The following is a 17,337-nucleotide window of genomic DNA, read 5'->3' on the forward strand; positions in this document are numbered from 1 at the left end:
GGATTGGACCCAAGGAAGACATTTTAGAAATTCATATGAAGTGTATTTTTCAATAAACATGGTGATTCTAAAGGATTACAATGAATGTGTAGAAAATAAGTCAACATCACAGTCATGTAATTGAGAACAAATAATGCAAAGAGACAAACAGAAATCAGCATTACTAAGGGATTTACAATCATCACACCTTAGAAAGTATCTGCATAAAACCTGAAAACAAAGCTATTATTAGCTAAACCTATACTTTAACTGAGGATTCATTTTTATGCTGCGAAAACAAATAACATCAGTGTAGTTTATATGAGAAAATCAAAATCATTACAAGGCTTTGTCTGGAAATACAGAAGAAAATTAGTTCAACAATGGGCGCTTCCAATGATCATTCTAAGGACGTTATTAACACAGGACAGAGTTTCCAACTTCAGTGACCTACTGCGATGGGTCGCAAAGAAGCGAGTTCACTACCAGACGTACCCTGCGACTCAATGGAACAACAAACAATGAAAGTTCGCCCTGTGCTCCTTAAACGAAAAAGTTTCGACACCTCCGATCCTACAAAACAAACAATCACCGTAAGAACAAATCCCAGCAAGTCAGATTCAAGGAGGACAGCACAAGCCACGAGGCACCAGACTTTGTGGGATCAGAAACAAAGCCGTGTGATAACATCTTACTAGTCAATGGAAAATCAGAGAAATCCCCACCAGACCCATGTGTTTGCTTGCTTATCCTCAGTCACAGAAAGGACTTCAAAATATTGCTATACAGACATCTCCTAGTCTCAGGGAACAGTTTCCAAACTTTAAGGCAAAAAAATCAACAGCATCTAGGTCTAAAGGCATACTGTCCCGAGAATCTAGCTGTGCCCAGGTTAATGGAGAACTATCCGATGATGACATAGCTACACAACTATCTAATCTTAGGCTAAGCGACCAATTTGAGGAGAGCTTAAAACAGGTTAGAAGATCTCCACTATTACACACTGTATCTAAAGCACAAAGTAATGGACCTATAAGTGACTGCTCAGGACTTCGGTTTGTTGAAATGCTTGAACAGGCCAATGTCTCCACCCAAGTATTAGAAAACCCTGTCAAGGTGGCATCAGAAGAGACAGAAAAGTCAGCTACTGATCTACAAATGTATAAATCTTCTGAGGTTCCTGTTGAATGTTCTTTAAAAAGCAGCTTAAACATCCTACAATCTTCACATGTATGTGAGGAACCGGTCAACACATGTGACAAAGCAAAACAAAAGGAGTTGTTACCAAAAAAAACAAACCTTGAATGTAAAAGAATTTTAACTTTATCTCCATCTTTTAACAGCAATCTATCATACTGCTTCCACTCAGAACACAGCAGACTGACAAATTAGAAAAACTTCACGATTCTGCTCCTCACCTAATAACAGTCATGAGCTGACATCATTTACAAATGTTGATGAATACGAGCTAAAGAAACTGACATAACTGGATCACGGAAAAACACTACAGAGACCACTGGTTGCACAGACGCAAGCACGTCTAGACTGCCAAAGACTGGTATACATAAAGGGGCAAGCAATGACAGCAAACTGACAAATCCGGGACACAAACCACATGGGCAATTCTGTTCTCTACAAGGTAAACTACATACCGTAGAGGAATCCTTACAGTCAAACAAAGAGAAGATTAAGATCCTGTTGAATGTGATCCAAGACTTGGAAAAGCCAGAGCGTTTAGTGAAGGGTACGTTACAGTTTTTCAAATAATGTGTTATCAGAAATTATCTATTGTTTAAATTTTCAATTTTACATTCTGCATTTTAAAATAATCCTGTAATCTTGCAGTTTCCCTTCTGCCCACTGGGCCTAAAACTAAACTGAGACTTCCTGTTCTGCACAGTTCAGATGCCAGCAGTGCCCTCCTTATCAACACAGACAGGAATACAGTGAAAGGTGACACCAATATATAGATAACAGAGGCACACACAACAGCTGTTGCTCCAACTTGGCGTTCCCTCCCTATAGAATGACCACTATAAGGCCCCATTCCACTGAGCAAAACTAGCGGAATTCTGCGGCAGAATTGTCCGCCGCGGAATGCCGTTAGCCTCCCGCTCATAATGGGAGTCTATGGGGGGTGCGCACTCCTGCTCTGTCCGCGCTGAAGAATGAACATGTTCATTAGACTCCCATTATGAGCGGGAGGCTAACGGCATTCCGTGGCGGACAAGTCCGCCGCGGAATTCCGCTAGTTTTGCTCAGTGGGAACGGGGTCTAAGGGTCCTGTGCACACGCAGTAGCCTTTCTTATTTGTCAGGAAAAAAAAAAGAGTATCACTATGTAGAGAGTTGTCAAAAGTTTTCAGAAGTTGTTTTTCAGATGGCTAGATGGCTTTTCAGACCACTAGATAGAGGCACACAGCTGAGCGCATCTGTACCTGGTTCACTGCACTGTTTGTTACTATATACTTTACCCAACACTTCATCAAGAAGTATTTTAAAGTGTTATTTTCCTTTAAATCGCCCAGAAGGTGACATTTTATTTTCCTAAAGGACTTTTTTTAAGCATGCCTGAAAAAAGTTCTTAAAGTTTGTAAACATTTTTATGAATAATCACCATGCTAATATACATCTTGATGGAGTGCTGCAATGACTTTTTAGATACATTTTTCCCTACAACACATTTGCCAAGCATTCAGTGAACAAACTGTGACAAGCCTGTCAGACTAAAGCTCATTGTGATGTTTCAGGCTGCTGTCATACACATTAACTGATCCCAAAGAAGTTTTCCTAATGGCCATTCTCTGTAATATAGATTGTAAGTCCTCGCAGGCAGGTTTCATTCTCTCTATGAACAGTCTACTGTGTAGTTTGTTCATTCATGTTTTTATGTTAACCCCTTATCCTATTCAGAAGAAACAACACCTTCCTTTTCATGCCAAAATCTTGTGCTTGGAAAACCAGTGACATCCAGCTTGGTCCTTTCTGAAGCCTATAGGCCTGAAACATCACATTTTTGTATGCACAAGATTTTGGCATGAATACATCATTCTCCTGTCTGCGATAAGGGTGCTGTCCCTTTTGCTATATTTTTAGATGCAATGGGTTCATCAATGTCACTATTGTTTTCTTACTGACAATGTCATTGCTTTGGGCACCATGTTACGGATCCTTACCATAAGTTTACTATAAGGAAAACTAGGAAAGTAAAAATGGTTGCTTCTTTCCTTTTTCACGCAATTCAGCCTTATTACTTAAATAGGAATTAGCTTATGTGTAAGAATATCTTCACACAACGTCTTTTGGGGCAAAATATTGATCAGGCTGTATGAATATAGCCTAATACTGACCAACATGACCCTTACATGATCATGTGACTTTTATGCACAAAAAAATTAATAATTATATTGAACATTAATTTTCATTTTTGGCTTTATTTTACAGACGCATCTTCTACCGAACTGGACAAGACCTGAACAACTGTAGCACTTGTCAGAGCACGGCATGTATTATTTACAGGTAGTGTATTATTCAATGTGATCGCTATTATGTGTTTTATCGTTATTTTACATACTGTATATTCATCTTGGACGGTCCTGCGTATTCTATCGGCTTCGTTTTAATCCACTGCTACTAGTGACAACTCTCAGTTGAGTTACTGCATCTACTCCTATACTCTGTCACCATCTATACAGCAGACAAGTTTATAGGCGAAGCAATTGTAAGACAATTATGATAATACCAGAAGGCTAATTAGAATTTTGCCATGGGAGCAGGATAGTCGGAGTTCTAGACGGTGACCTTTCACTGTAATTACAATGTAGTCTGCCTTGTTTCTGTTCTAACAAATTAGCATTCTGCCAATTAGTGACATTATTATTCCTATCACAGTAATGCCAGCTAGGTTGTGACCACCCTTCCTTGTTCGCAGCTCTTGTAATTCAATCATTAACAGAGTCACTGATGCTTACAAATATCTTTTGTTTATGGCTTGTGGTGTCTTTTCCGATGAACCACAAGTCACGCAGCTTTGTTACAGATAGTTACTTTGTCTACAAAAATAGATAACTCCGATAGATGCAGCACAGGCTGTGCCACCCATTCTGATGTGCTCTGGGTGCAGCAGACGCTAGGGCTTCTTATATAAATTCTCTTTTAGAATATAGCTTTTAGATACTGAAACTTAATTTTTTTGCATTTGTCAGTGCATATATAGTTCTTTGGATTGCAGCATGTGCATTGCCTGCATAGACAGTTCTGTCAAATCATGGAATATCAGGGTGGACATGATACTGAAGATATCTGGTCAATATGTTAAAGCACTACAGGCAACTGTATTTTTTTTCAATAGCCAGATAACTCCCATGTACACCAATGTACAACAACTCAAATCTAATGATATCTAGGGTCTTGGGATGAATGATAACAGAATGAACCTAGAAGACGTTACCGATATCTGAAAACCACTCCGGTTACCAGGATCTAAGATACTCGCAAGGTATTTGTCAGAGCCTGCTGGAAAGCCAGGTTGACCCAGGTTGCATCTTCAGAATCAAAAGGGCCTAGGACAGGAAGTAGTTACTCAGTCTGCATCTGAACCAGGAGGACATGGATAAACAAATACAGAAGGCAAGTGAATACCAGCATACAGATCAGGTATACAGGTTATTGGCCAGAAAAGCATGGACCCAAATAATTGAAGTCAGCAAGCAGGAGACCACACCAAAACCCAATAGCAGTAAACCATGAAAGATTACAATAAGACACTTTCCTTGTGTTATTCCTGAATTACCCAAGGAACTGGACACCGGGACTGCTGATTGGCCAACCCCAGCCATGACAACCTCACTGCCACAGAGATCAGATTGATGGCTACTGGAAGAGATAAGTTCCACAGGAATGCAGAGTCCTTATACCACATAGTCACTGTAGGCACCAGGAAGAAATGTCTAGATGCATCGGGGTTCTAGACTTCTGACATTTGTCCAGCCAGTGTTTTCTATATTTGAAATATTTGCTGCAATATATGTATTACGTGCGAGAGTTTTCAATATCTGATATATATATAGATATATCAGATATAAGCCATATCAGATATATATATCTGATATGGCTAACTAAAGTAAAACAAAACTTCACACAAAAAATCCTACAGAGACAACAAAGGTTGCCATACTTAAGAAAAGAAAGAATTTTATTGCTTCCATCAGGTAAATGAAGATCCACAGCTACAGTGTGCATAGGTACCAGAAGCCCTCTCAGCACATACGCCAACTGTCTTCACATAACAAGATGTGAATAGAGCCATATCAGTAAAAGTGAATGATCACTGAAGCAGATCAGAGAGAAGTGTGAAGTTTTATGCTCTGCTGATCTGAAATGTCATTACATACATCTGAATGGGATTTGTAAAAAGAGCTGACCTTGCTGCATTAAACATTTCCAGCCATAGAAAATTCTGCAACTAATCTGCCACATATCAACATGTCTTTTAGAGTTTTACACCATGGATTTTGCCAAGTCTGCTATGTACTCTAAACCCCCCATTTATGTACATGGTATTATACTTTGTTACCAATTTCAGTGCGGAATCCACAATGATAACCTGCAAGAAATCTGTACGTGGCCTTTATGTCATCTAATTCAAGTTTTATCCACAACTGTGGTGCCCGGATGCCTGTTTGAAAAGATGCCATGTCTAAAAAGATTTCTCCATCTTTTCTCATTTCAGAGCAATATTTCTATAGGCATGTGTGGTAACACTGAGCTACTCAGATCACACAATTTACATTATACTTTTATCAATCTCTTTGTATGAAAATAGAGACATAAGGAGGCAGACTGCTATTGGTGCATGGCATATGGCATGGCATATAACTGATGGACTACTTTACAGGGGTATTGCCATGATGGCAGTTGATGTCATATAACGTTCTATGCATACAAGGTTGTACATCAAAAATTACCTATACAAAAAGTGTAAAGGAGCAGAATATTCGACATAAAAACATGATGACTGTATCCTGCTTGTATTCAAGACTGGATACTTCTCATTAACCCTTAACCCTATTGCACAGCATAAATAACTCACTGAAATGAGAAAGAATAATAAATAATGCAAAAAGCAATATGGAGGCAGCACGTCCAAAAAACCTTGCTTTAATTCACAAGAGTGCAACGTTTGGCTCATAGTGTAGCCGGCTACACTGCTTAAGAAAGAATACACTATCAGCCGAAACGTTGCACTGGTGTGAATTAAAGCAAAGTTTTTGGATGTGTTGCCTCCATATTGCTTTTTTGGATTGAAAGACGTGCTTGGGTCCAGTTCGGTGAGACTAGCACCCACCTATTTATTTTTTCTGGTGCTGCTGGGACTTGTTGTTCTTTTTCATAATAAATAATGTGGTATGCATACAAAAAAAAAAGAAAAAAAATAGAAGCTGGTAAAGAAAAATATACCAGCATGTGCAAGGTCTTATCATCTACTGTATGTTGTGCAATAGGGCTAAAGGTTAATGTGGAGAATCCTGTCTTGGATGCAAGCAGGATACAGTTATCATGTTTTAAGTGTTTTTATTGTTGTTCATGGTCAGGGATGACCTCACAGAGGAGTGTTTATAGTGAGAGATTATAGTGCTGTAAAGCCCAGGAGACAGTGACTACCTGAGAGCGAGACACCACTTATAGGACTAGTTGGGGCTGATTTACATACAATGCGTGAGTTTCACATTATACCAGGCAGGGACGCAGGGTATAGGAACATGTCTGGGAAGTGTACTGGGTGATGCATCAGCACTTTTCCCTAGCAATAGAGACATTTTTTTTACTGATTAGTTCCCTTAACTAAGACCCCTGATACATTTCCTACCATTCTCTTCATCACAACCAATTTGATCTCAAGACTCTCTAAAGTTACACCAGCATATGCCAGATCCCCACCTCTGTAATATAAAACTACGTATCGTCTGCTCTATTTTAAGCATAATAGTTATTATAAAAAATCCAAAAATCTGAGTAGCTATAAAGCTACAATGAAGATCTTGAAAATGATTAAAACATTAAAAACTCTGCAGATTTTCTGCTGCTTCTGTGAATTTGCTGCTCAACACAGCATGCGACAGATAATAAATAATCCCAGATTCTGAATAAAATTATATAAATGCAGTTCATGCAAAGCTACATTTGTTAACTACAAACTAATACATATAGCTGCCTGCTGAGCTACCCAGACACAATAATCTTGTTTATTCTTCCATACTCTGAAATGCGTTTGATGTTCCTTATCTTTGTGAATTCTTTATCTGTCAGGCTTACACATGAGAATGAACATAATGTATTATGAAAACTTTTGTTATAATGGAGTGAGACTACATGACAGATATTTGTTCCCCTTTATGTAGGGCGATACACACAGTGATAGGCTGTCTGAAGCTTTCTCCTTTAATGACGAGGCTATTTTATCTACGTTAGGGAAATAATTAGGAAGCAGAAACAGCTTTGGCCAATGGTAGAGGCTGGATGTGAAGTGTTTACAAATCTCGGCTACGCTAGGAAATCGCTGTGAGGTTACATTTCAATAGACTGCACGAGCGCCTGTTATGGGTCCTATATTAAGCCTAGTCGGGAAAATGTCTGTGTGCTTGTAAATGTTCTGCAAACAAAATTGCAGTCTAAAAAAGAACTGTAAATATCGTCGAGAGCCACATTCACTCCAGTAATAACTCATAGGATCACTCACTGCAGCTTATGTAATTAGACTAGAGATAATTATAATGAGCATAAAGAGCTGCCTGTGTTCTAGCATTAACCCTCTGCATGCCAGAGATTACTCTGGGTGGTGGTTGATTCATGCATATCTTCTAATTACGTGCTATTAAAAAAAATCGATAGGTAGTATTAAAAAAAAAGTTTTTATATTATCTTGTAGTCTTGACTGCTTTTTTTTTTTTTTTCAATTTTACTACTATGTCCATTACCAATAGAGCACTACTGTTATTAACGGCATAGAGTGCTCCATTTTACATGGGCCAATTATCATCCAGGAGTATTGCTAGAAAAAACTGCTTCGGTTGATAACTGGGCCATGTGAACGTGACAGTGATCAACGGAGGAGTGGGAATACACCCGATCCTTGGCTGATGGCACCTTTTTGTACAAAATGTTTCGCTAAGAGCCACATACCTTTCTATTTGAACAGGGCCGCATAAATGATGCAGGGATCATTCCTGCGGCCTGGCCACTCAATTTATTGTGGCTTCTAAAGGCAATGAAAACGAGTGCCAAAGATTGTAAGGTCTAAAAAGACCTTTATTCTGGCCTTTAAACTGAATGTATCACTATGTACATCGCTTTTTCGTTTTCTATACTATATGAACAGACCGGGTGCCTGATTCCTGTGCAGAGCACCCATCTTTTGCCAAGCACCGGCCAGGCATGAAGCACTGGAGATGAGCCCGCCAGCCCCCAGTGTGACGATCTCCTCTCTGTGATGCGACCCCATTGGTTCTAATGGAGCCACGTCACAAAGGGAAGGGGGGTTTGTCACACAGAGGGCCGGCAGGCCTGCCTCCAGTGCCTTATGCCTGGCCGGTAGTATACCAGCACTGTGTGTGGGAATCAGTGGTTCAAAAAAAAAGGACCACAGCACCAGGGACCGGGTCCAGGAGCGGGACTTCCAGGAAAGAATAAGTATCCAGGGCTCCACCGGGGGGTCGGGCGGGCTCTACCCTGGCACACCGTGTGACAGGTTTCCTTAAAGAAACAAATTCCTATTTTGTGGTCACCTACAGTTAGGGCCAGAAATATTTGGACAGTGACACAAGTTTTTGTTATTTTAGCTGTTTACAAAAACATGTTTAGAAATACAATTATATATATTATATGGGCTGAAAGTGCCACTCCCAGCTGCAATATGAGAGTTTTCCACCTCCAAATCGGAGAAAGGGTTTAGGAATCATAGCTCTGTAATGCATAGCCTCCTTTTTTTCAAGGGACCAAAGTAATTGGAAATGGACTCTAAGGGCTGCAAGGGATGCGTCTCCCTCGTTACCTGTAATCAATGAAGTAGTTAAAAGGTCTGGGGTGATTCCAGGTGTGTGGTTTTTGCATTTGGAAGCTGTTGCTGTGACCAGACAACATGCGGTCAAAGGAACTCTCAATTGAGGTGAAGCAGAACATCCTGAGGCTGAAAAAAAAAGCTTGGGAACTCAAAAAGGCCTGGGCGTCCACGGAAGACAACAGTGGTGGATGATCGCCGCATACTTTCTTTGGTGAAGAAAAACCCGTTTACAACATCAACTGTCCAGAACACTCTCAGGGAAGTAGGGTGTATCTGTCTCTAAGTCAACAGTAAAGAGAAGACTCCATGAAAGTAAATACAAAGGGTTCACATCTAGATGCAACCATTCATCAATTCAAAAAATAGACAGGCCAGAGTTAATTTGCCGAAAAACACCTCAAGAACCAGCTCAGTTCTGGAAAAGTATTCCATCGACAGATGAGACAAAGATCAACCTGTACCAGAATGATGGGAAGAAAAAAGTTTGGAGAAAAAGGGAACGGCACATGATCCAAGGCACACCACATCCACATAAAACATGGTGAAGGCAACATGATGGCATGGGCATGCATGGCTTTCAATGGCACTGGGTCACTTGTGTTTATTGATGACATAACAGCAGACAAGAGTAGCCAGATGAATTCTGAAGTGTACCGGGATATACTTTCAGCCCAGATTCAGCCAAATGCTGCAAGTTGATCGGACGGCGCTTCATAATACAGATGGACAATGACCCCAAGCATACAGCCAAAGCTACCCAGGAGTTCATGAGTGCAAAAAAGTGGAACATTCTGCAATGGCCAAGTCAATCACCAGATCTTAACCCAATTGAGCATGCATTTCACTTGCTCAAATCCAGACTCAAGATGGAAAGACCCACAAACAAGCAAGACCTGAAGGCTGCGGCTGTAAAGGCCTGGCAAAGCATTAAGAAGGAGGAACCCAGCGTTTGGTAATGTCCATGGGTTCCAGACTTAAGCAGCTATTGCCTCCAAAGGATTCGCAACAAAATATTGAAAAAAAAATATTTTGTATAATTATATGTTTATTTGTCCAATAACTTTTGAGCTCCTAAAATGTGGAGTGTTTGTAAAGAAATGTGTACAATTCCTACATTTTCTATCAGATATTTTTTGTTCAACCCTTCAAATTAAACGTTACAATCTGCACTTGAATTCTGTTGTAGAGGTTTCATTTCCAATCCAATGCGGTGGCATGCAGAGCCCAACTCGCCCAAATTGTGTCACTGTCCAAATATTTCTGGCCCTAACTGTATATTATAGTCTTCACATATATGTGAAGACCCCCCAACTGATCAGCTATTTGGCACATGCAACCAGTGTCGGACTGGGGTACCTGGGGCCCACCATAGGAAATGATCCTTGGGGCCCACCAAAGAAGAATCGGTAAAAAGCGACATACTGACCCGGCCCTATCCTGGATTCATCTGGATCTGTGATAACTCCCTTGTGAATGACATGTTTTTAGTCGAACTATAACTCTCAGAATACCGTACAATTATGAAGCTTTATGAAGGGTATGTTGGGAGTTGTAGTTTCAGATAGAACAAACCTAATAATAATAATAATAATAATAATAATAATAATAATTGATTGTTGTGCATAAGCTTCTGGTGGCCGTAATCTGTTACAACCATCAGCCCTAAAGGTCCAGCACTATTTGTCTCTACAGTGGCAGCTCATATGTACTACAACTCCAAGCATATCTTGAGGGATGCAGACTATCAGTAAATGCTGGGAGTTGTAGTGCTTGCAGCTGTTGTACCTGGAGGATTCTTGAGGTATTGTATACTGGAGGCTTTGTGGGAGATCAGAATACAGAGTTATGTGGGGGCTCAGTGTGTGGAAGTGACCCCAGAACAGCACTAAGATATATATTATCACCATACTGTACCTCTCAACATACCATCACACTGTTACTGACCAATCATTCATCATCATATTAGTACCCCCTTCATCCTCCTGCACCTCCATCATCATACTACTACCTCCTTCATCCTCCTGCCCCTCCATCATCATAGTAGTACCCCTCTCATCCTCCTGCACCTCCATCATCATACTACTACTCTTTAATCCTCCTGCACCTCCATCATCATACTATTACCTCCTTCGTCATTCTCCTGCACCTCCATCATCATAGTACTACCCCTCTCATTCTCCTGCTCCTCCATCATCATACTACTACCCCTCTCATCCTCCTGCTCCTCCATCATCATTCTACTACCTCCATCATCATACTACTACCCCTCTTATTCTCCTGCTCCTCCATCATCATACTACTACACCCTCCATCATCATACTACTACCCCCTAGTACTACCCCTCTTATTCTCCTGCTCCTCCATCATCATACTACTACCCCTCTCATCCTCCTGCACCTCCAAGATCATACTACTACCCATTCATCTTTCTGCCCCTCCATCATCATACTACACCCTTTATCATCATACTACTACCCCCTTCATCCTCCTGCCCCTCCATCATATTACTACCCATCCATCATCCTCCTACTCCATCATACTACTACCCCCTTCATCCTCCTGCCCCACCATCATATTACTACCCCTCCATCATCCTCTACTCCATCATACTACTACCCCCTTCATCCTCCTGCCTTCCATCATCATAGTAGTAACCCCTCATCCTTCTGCCCTTCCATCATCATAGTAGTACCCCCTCATCCTCCTGCCCTTCCATCATCATAGTAGTACCCCTCTCATCCTCCTGCTCCTCCATCATATTACTACCCATCCATCATCATAGTAGTACCCCCTCATCCTCTTGCCCTTCCATCATCATAGTAGTACCCCCCTGATCCTCCTGCCCTTCCATCATCATAGTAGTACCCCCCTCACCCTCCTGCCCTTCCATCATCATAGTAGTACCCCCTCTTCCTTTTGCCCCTCATCAGCATACCAGTACCTCCCTCATCATTCTCCAGCACTCCATCTGTATTTAAAACAGCAAACAGATATACTCACCTCACCTGTAAGGTTCCTCTTGTGCCCCAGCGACTCCTCTCCCTGCTCTTCTTGAGTGAGAACAAACGCCAAGGGGGGCGGGCTTCCCGCTGTGGAGTCGGAGCTTCCCGGGACTACCCAGGACATGGTTTTGCCCAGGCTGTCTCCTCAGAGTCGGGCAGACCCGGCAAAACCATGTATTTATCCTGCTGAAGCTGGGGCCACTGAGGACAGGCAGCATCATCCTATGGCTGTCTGGGGGCCCCAGCTGCTGGACCGGCTGTGGGAGTGGGGAGGGGCCCACGGAGGATCCTCCGGTCCTCGGTGGCCCAGTCCGACACTGCATGCACCATAATAAGAATAGGGGAATGGACTAGAAGCAGTTGGCTCTGCACCATTCTAGGGTAATGAAAGCTGCAACTATGTGGTGCTGCCGCAACACTGACTGCGAAGCCAACTGCTTATAGCTCCTGCAGGGATGCAGGTGATCAACCACTTTCTCTGGTTGGGAATTCCCTATTTTATGTAATAGTCTCTATACTGTTAAGGCCCTCTTACATGGATAATTATCATACAAGAAATAACTATATCGTTCGAAGTTAATCATTAGTGTGAACACAGCAGCAATCAAACGATTAACGCAAAGTCGTTTGTTTGTCGCTGATCACATCTTTTGTGCTGAAATAAAAATCATTAATTCTTTGCAAACCCATCAAGTTAAGGGCATGTAGCCCGAAACATGTCGATCCTTTGGACTAGGAGTATCTGTTTTCATCTTTAAATAAAAGTTTGCTTTTATGGGACTGGATATCTGGAGACGGACAATCTTCTTTCTTCAACAAATAATTGCTTGCCGATCAATAAATGACTGCTTTAGCAATTTATTTGAAACCTTAAAGAGAACCAATCACCTAAATTTCACTATCCCTATTATCAAAGGTCCTCTCTCCCTAAGTCTATCTATGAAGATACAGACTGCCTTTGCAGTCTGTATCTTATTCTTTACCTAATTCTTCCTCTTCTGTGAAGTAATGCCGGGTGCCGCCATCTTGATGACGTCACGCTGGAACGCACCACTGGAACGCAATTGACGTCATCAAGATGGCGGCGGCCAGCATTAATGCACCGGAACAAAGGAGCAGGTAAAGTATAAGATACAGACTGCAAAGGCAGTCTGTATCTTTACGAAGTCTATTTATGAAGATACAGACTGCATTTGCAGTCTGTATCTAATACTTTACCTGCTCCTTTGTTCCGGTGCAGTAATGCCGGCCGCCGCCATCTTGATGACGTCACGTGCGTTCCAGCGGTGCGTTCCAGCGTGACGTCAACAAGATGGCGGCGGCCGCCATTACTGCACCGGAACAAAGGAGCAGGTAAAGTATTAGACACAGACTGCAAAAGCAGTCTGTATCTTCATTTTGTCTATTTATAAAGATACAGACTGCCTTTGCAGTCTGTATCTTATACTTTACCTGATCCTCTTGTTCGGTGCAGTAAGGCCGGCGCCGCCATCTTGATTACGCTACTTGCGTTCCACCGCTGGAACGCAAGTGACGTAATCAAGATGGCGGCGCCCGGCCTTTCTCCACCGAACAAGAGGATCAGGTAAAGTATAAGATACAGACTGCAAAGGCAGTCTGTATCTTCATTTTGTCTATTTATGAAGACACAGACTGCCTTTGCAGTCTGTATCTTATACTTAACCTGATCCTCTGGTCCGCTGTAGCATGGTCGGGCGCCGCCATCTTGATTTAGTCTCTTGCGTTCCAGCGGTGGAACGCAAGTGACGTCATTAGATGGCGGCGCCCGCCCTTGCCGCTCTGCATGACGGGAGCTTCCTGTCTCGCGCCGGCTCTTTTAAAAGAGCCGGCGCGAGACAGGAAAGTAAAAAGTAAATATTTTAAAAACGCAACAAAAAAAATAATCAATTATATTTACAAATATTAATAAAATAATGAAATACATCTAATTAGGGAAAAAAAATTTTTGATTATCACCATGATTGGTTCTCTTTAAGGAAGCTTACATTTGGAGCAAACTATCAGCAAAAGTAGTGAGATCCTGCAGCAGCTGCTAAGGTGCAGTATATAGGATATATAAGTATTTTTTTAAGTTTGTCTGCTGTCTCAATTCCCTATTGCCCTCTGACATGAATTCCTAAGAGATTCAACTTCACCTGTCTACTCTGCCCTTGCTTATGGTTTCTCCCTTACAGGCAGGAGGCAGGGGGGAAATGGGAGCAGCAGCTTATAGAATACACTGGAGTACCTGAAAACAGATAGTAGAGGCAGGCAGTGTGCACAGGGGTCTTTTATTAATCACAACAGGAGCTCTAGTACTATATTTATTCACTCTCTTAGGCTGCATTCACACTGCCGCTTTTACTCAGTGTGAACATACCATTAGACAAAGCAGAAATTATATCTTCAGTAGCACTCATATATGTGTGGATCAGCCACACAGGAGAGACTTAATCTGGTTTACACTAGAGAGCAAGCTTAACTCTTATTCGCCTTATAATCCATAGAAACTATGGGGCATGCTATTGCGTTATGGACTTGCAGACATCCCAGCATCATTATGATCATTATGATGCCGGGAACACTGATTCTAGTGGAGCTGCATTATAGAGGGGCAACCGGTGCCCGGGAAAAGAACTTTGTTGGGTTTTCGGAATTCCAAGGAATCCTGGACAAAGTGTATACACTCTGGGCGGGATTCCATAGAATTAAATGAAACGGGGGAGATTTATTAAACAACCAATCAGATTCCACCTTTTATTTTTCCAAAAAGTCTGTGAGGAATCTGTGTGTGGAATCTGATTGGTTATTAGGGGCAACTGAGCCAGTTTATTTTTTACACCATGTTTAATAAATCTCCCCCAATGTATATATTCAATTAATAATGGCCGGTGTTGTAATCTCCAACAATGGACGTTATTAATTGAATAAATACGTTCTGTGACTGTTTTCAAAGTTATTAGTTTCAATCCAGCTGATTTGCAGATACATAGTTGTAATAATAAGCAGCATTCCTCACTGCCTCTATAACTGTCTACAGCGTTCTTGTAGTAGTCCTGTTGACTATAGCGCCATCCATTACTGCAAACTATTCTCAAGTATCATAAGACAAGAAGTCTTTTAGGATTATTTTTTTTTTTTTTTTTTTATTGAACAATTTCTATATATTGACAGAATTGTCCTTATAACTATGCAGGGATAAATATGTATAGTAATCCTAAGGTAGTGTAAAGAGAATCCGTTGGTATATTAGATATTCCAATACTACAGAATAAAGGGTGCTGCTGAAATAATATTTCAGTCTGCAATTTAGGCTCATTATGAAAAAGGAATGGACGAACATAGGCAGAAGGCAGAACAGGAGCATGTACAGAGCAGGGCTCAGCTCTACAGCTATTTCTGTACCTTTGATGGTAAAATAAAGCACAGTGAATATTTCCTTTAATAATGTACATAAAATCCCTCAGTCTTGTAACAGCCTGCGATAGACCCCAACTATGATACATTTGTCTTTCCATTTATTTTTCCCCTACATTGGACTGGATGATAAATGCCATAACTAGATAAGTTTCCCTAGGGATTCCTTACATTAACATTAATGCAGGGAATTCTGTGCTTTTTATTAGAAGAACTGAGCTCCGACTAATATAAATGAATATTAAGAAATTAATCAGCCCAGTATATTGGCCTTAAAGGATGTAATATAAGACTTACTTTTAAAGTTTGTAGTGACAGCCAATTCTCCTTTCAAAGTCTTGCATGTCACCAACCATTGCAAAATATAATTTATTCCATTGTATTTGAACAGTGATATTTTTAGCAATAAAGATAACATTGAAATCGGTGATGTCGACTTTCTTAATTACTTGAGGATTGGGACCTTACAGCTAAAAATATGACTGTCTTCTGATTTTGACATGAGAGTTGTGTTTGGTCTTATCCAAGAAAAAGTAGGCCATATATTATATGTACTATATAAAGCAAGTATTTTTTCTGGGCTGTTTTTAGGGTAGAGGCTTATACATTTGTGAAGGCCACACTACAGATGTAAATAGTGTTTGAATGCTACTTTGTGGCCATGCACTGTGTCATGATACTTTTCTATCAAACCTGGCTTTAACTTTTCAGTATTTTCGCACCACACATACCAATAAACTTTAGACACCATAACCCTGTTACTGGTTTAACTGTTGCCCTTGTCCTTGGGCTACTTTTGGTAGATACTAACCACTACTAAATAGGGATACGCCACAAGATCTACCAAATGGAGCCATAAAATTTGGCCTTGATCACAGTCACTAAAATCCTTATCCTTGACCCTTTTCTGCTTTCAATACATAAGCTAAGAACTATCAGAATCATTTATTTTACCCCTTAATAGGTTTAAGACATCATAGCTCATCATGCCAAGTCAATGTAATTCACTTTCCCAGTCACTGATTTTAATATTATGCATAACATTGTATATATACAGTTCTGGCTCGGTTCACACGTTGTAAGAGTGCGGCTGTATGTGCGGCTGTAATTGTGCGGCGGTATTTTTGATGGTTCGTGTGTATGCTGGGAAGTATAGGATATGCGGCTGCACAGTGCACACTATCTCTGAATCTACGGCCCTATCGTAAACGGACCCGTAAAAATGAACAAGACCATTGTTTGCGGCTGGACATGCGGCCGTGGATTGACAGGCGGGTCCGTACGGAGTACTTCAAAAAATAGCCGGACAATGAAATGCCGAATGCCGATGCTCTAATAGTTAATATATTAATTAATCAAAGACATTTATTTGTAATCAAGACACTTCGTTGATCAATAATTTATTTCTAACGAAGCCATCATTTATGCAATTAAATATACTGTTAAAAAAAATAGATATATAAATAAATGTATATTTATCTATATATTTATTTTTTGACAGTATATGCAATTGCACAATGATGGATTCGTTAGAATTAAATTATTGACCACCGAAACTGAATTTATTTCAAGAAATGTGTTTTTATTCATTAAATATAATTAGTACAGAAGCTCTATAAGCCGTTAATTTCATAGGCGCGGCAATAGAGCATTCTGTACTAATCATCACTTACTTTAATGAAAACATCAAATGTTTCTTCTAATATGTTATGACAATAACTTATTAGAAGAAACATTTAGAATTGATATGAACGCTCAGCTGATTGGCTGTTGCGGCTGAGCGCACATTAATAAGCAGGTCCTCAGTACAGTGACTTCATTGTGCTGCGGACCGCGAAGAGGACACATCGGGGTGAGTATAGAGCTCTCCCTACCCCCTCCG

General features: G+C 40.8%; 1 pseudogene; it reads left to right on the forward strand.

Annotated features, from left to right (window-relative positions):
* Nucleotides 1-261: 261 nt before the first annotated feature.
* On the forward strand, nucleotides 262-3,497 carry LOC138779817 (protein INSYN2B-like; annotated as a pseudogene).
* Nucleotides 3,498-17,337: the final 13,840 nt, after the last annotated feature.

The sequence above is a fragment of the Dendropsophus ebraccatus genome, unplaced genomic scaffold (assembly GCF_027789765.1).
Source record: "Dendropsophus ebraccatus isolate aDenEbr1 unplaced genomic scaffold, aDenEbr1.pat pat_scaffold_762_ctg1, whole genome shotgun sequence".
Taxonomy (NCBI): domain Eukaryota; kingdom Metazoa; phylum Chordata; class Amphibia; order Anura; family Hylidae; genus Dendropsophus; species Dendropsophus ebraccatus.